Genomic DNA, 3,279 nt, shown 5'->3' on the forward strand with positions numbered 1-3,279 from the left:
CCTTTGACTCTTCACTATACCTTTTCACCCAGAACAGTTTCATAGCAACTCATCCCTGTTATTTGTTATTTCTCTCCCATCAAGCCAACCCACCCCAACAACTGGTTAACTTGAGAAACACCACAGGCCACTCAAACAGACATGAAAGATGCCTTCTCACTGGCATGCCAGTGAGAAATTTAAATATTGACCAGTGCCAGACATCAGAGAAGACCAACCAGTGGGAGATGCCATAGGTGCTCCCAGGCATATTAGTGGAATCTGACTTTGTCAAAAAGAACTGTGCTCTAAGGAACTACGAAGACTCATAAAAGCCATTATTACCCTGGAATTCACTGCCAGCTATTCTATTTCTGGCTTTTGATATTCCTGACCCAACATGACTATCTCCTTCATTACTCATGCCAAAATTTGCTAACCTGAAATCAGGAACCATTATATATGGTATAAAAAGTGATCAGCAACACTCGATGCCAACTGAACTCCATTTACCAATAACGCTGGGATGAGTATGGACCAACACGGTGGTGATGAGAAATACTTCCAACTTTAGTAATGTTCTAATTTCCACTGGCACTTTAAATGGGCTGAGCCATCTGTGACCATGCCCTGGCTGGTCCATAAAAGTAAGCTGCAAATCCTAACAGATTAGTCTTTCTAGGAAATCACCTGTGAGTTCCCCAGCCCACATCCTATCTATTGCTGCTTCATTCGTGTTTCCTTTCCTCTTTCTGACACCTGCTCCTGGGTCTGGCAGCCTTTCAGAGTCCATGTTTTGTATTTTGGCACTTCTGCATGGTTTAAAGCTTTGGCTGCTCCTCTGGCTTCAGAATCTCCCATTGCCTCCAGCAGAGGCTGCTCAGTCTGTGGGTTTCAGCACTCTCACACTCTCATAACCAAGTATGGTCCTTAGTTTGGAAAGGGACTGGGAAGATTTTTCTTCTCAAAAGATACGGAAATATTTTTCAGAACTGGATGAAATAGCCTTTTGAAACAAAACTGAAAATTATCCCAATATATAGTAACCTTATAAGTAGATTGTTATATCAATAAATGAATTTGGCATGGTTATGTGAAAATGTAGATTTTAAAATTATCAGATAGTCCTGCATGAACTTGGGAAGATCCATTGCTTGGCTAAAGTCCCAGGATATAACAAGTTTGGGCTAAGAACAGCTTATAACCAGCCTACAGTGTGTGTGTCTGCCAGCTTAGACAGAGGTAAGGGGGCGGCCTAGAGACACACGACAGAGAGGACCCTGAGATTGGCATCATTTCACAAGATAATGGTAGTGATTTTTTTTTTTTGGAGGGAGAGGGAGATGGCAAAGAGAAGGAATGTTGAGGGGACTGAGAGAGAGAGGATAGGCAAAGCATGCATCTCTTGGGCCTTGTTACTTAACATAGTGGGAAACAATCTGTCTTCAACAGACAAAACGCTACAAAAGTTCCTAGGGTCGTTGCCAGGAGCTCAGTCGCATTTTCTCACTGAAATTGTGTTCAGCAGAGTTTTATGGGCTCTCATTCATAAATAAAAATCCTTTATGGGTGTTTTCATGGAAAGTGTTTTAAGTTCCCACTGTGGATAGCAGGAACACATCTCCAATATGAAATTATAATGTCAGATAGCATGAGCACAGAGGCAGTTTGGTGGGGAGAGAACCAAACAGTGAGGCACTTGGGTGAGTGACCGCTGCCTCTCTCTGTGCCAGCAACATGGAGATTCCATTCCAAGTAGCATTTCACTAAGATTATTTTAGTCATGTTTTAGTAATGTTAGTAATGTTTTATGATTTTTTTAGGTTTATAGAGAATTTGCTGTAAACTTAGATACGCTTTTTTATTTACTTGGCTTATTTTTTCTTTAGATATACATTTCTTTTCTTTCTTTTTTTTTTTTTTTTGAGACAGAGTCTCACTTTGTTGCCCAGGCTAGAGTGAGTGCCATGGCGTCAGCCTAGCTCACAGCAACCTCAGACTCCTGGGCTCAAGCGATCCTCCTGCTTCGGCCTCCTGATTAGCTGGGACTACAGGCATGCGCCACGATGCCTAGCTTATTTTTTTTTTCTATTTATATTAGTTGGCCAATTAATTTCTTTTTATTTATTTCTTTTTATTTTTATTTATTTATTTTTCTTTTGAGACAGAGTCTCGCTTTGTTGCCCAGGCTAGAGTGAGTGCCGTGGTGTCAGCCTAGCTCACAGCAACCTCAAACTCCTGGGCTCAAGCGAGCCTGCTGCCTCAGCCTCCTGAGTAGCTGGGACTACAGGCATGCACCACCACGCCCGCTCATTTTTTTCTATATATATTAGTTGGCCAATTAATTTCTTTCTATTTTTTATAGTAGAGATGGGGTCTCGCTCAGGCTGGTTTTGAACTACTGACCTTGAGCAATCTGCCCACCTCGGCCTCCCAGAGTGCTAGGATTACAAACGTGAGCCACCACGCCCGGCCTCTTTTTATTTATAGTAGAGACGGGGTCTCGCTCTTGCTCAGGCTGGTTTTGAACTCCTGACCTTGAGCAATCCGCCCGCCTCGGCCTCCCAGAGTGCTAGGATTACAGGCGTGAGCCACCGCGCCCAGTCTAGATATACATTTCTAATTGTATAAGGCAAATTAATGGCAATAAGTCTTGCAGGAATGCATTTATATCAATAAATGTACAAGAAAAAGAATACATTAAGGCATGTATAGATTACACAGTGTTGTTACTGTTTGAAGAAATAAGCAAGCTGGTAAATACTGAAAATACATTACTCTTAGCTCTCCTTTTATTGTAATTCTTGTTAGATTTTAAGCAACGTGTATCAGATAAATGTTTTGTCCTTTTATTTCTTTATTTTAAAAAAGTCTCCATAAAAAGAATTCCTTTTAAATTCTTTAATTAGGTGTAAATTACCTGAGTACATCTCTTTTTCCTTCCATTCACTCAGGAACATTTAAGTGTCACTGTGGTGTGACTATCAGGGTCAGCAGGAAATACAGGTGGAACGAAAGGAGTGAGTGTGGTGGGGACACGTGACTAGGGCACACCTTTGAAGAATTGGTAGCACAGTGTAGTTGGAAAGAAGCCTGCTGCTTTTTTTTTTTTTTTGAGACAGACTCTCACTCTGTTGCCCAGGCTAGAGTGAGTGCCATGGCGTCAGCCTAGCTCACAGCAACCTCACGCTCCTGGGCTCAAGCAATCCTCCTGCCTCAGCCTCCCGAGTAGCTGGGACCACAGGCATGCGCCACCATGCCCGGCTAATTATATATATATGTATATATGTGTGTGTATTG

Source organism: Microcebus murinus, chromosome 2 (genome assembly GCF_040939455.1).
Source record: "Microcebus murinus isolate Inina chromosome 2, M.murinus_Inina_mat1.0, whole genome shotgun sequence".
In the NCBI taxonomy this organism is placed as follows: domain Eukaryota; kingdom Metazoa; phylum Chordata; class Mammalia; order Primates; family Cheirogaleidae; genus Microcebus; species Microcebus murinus.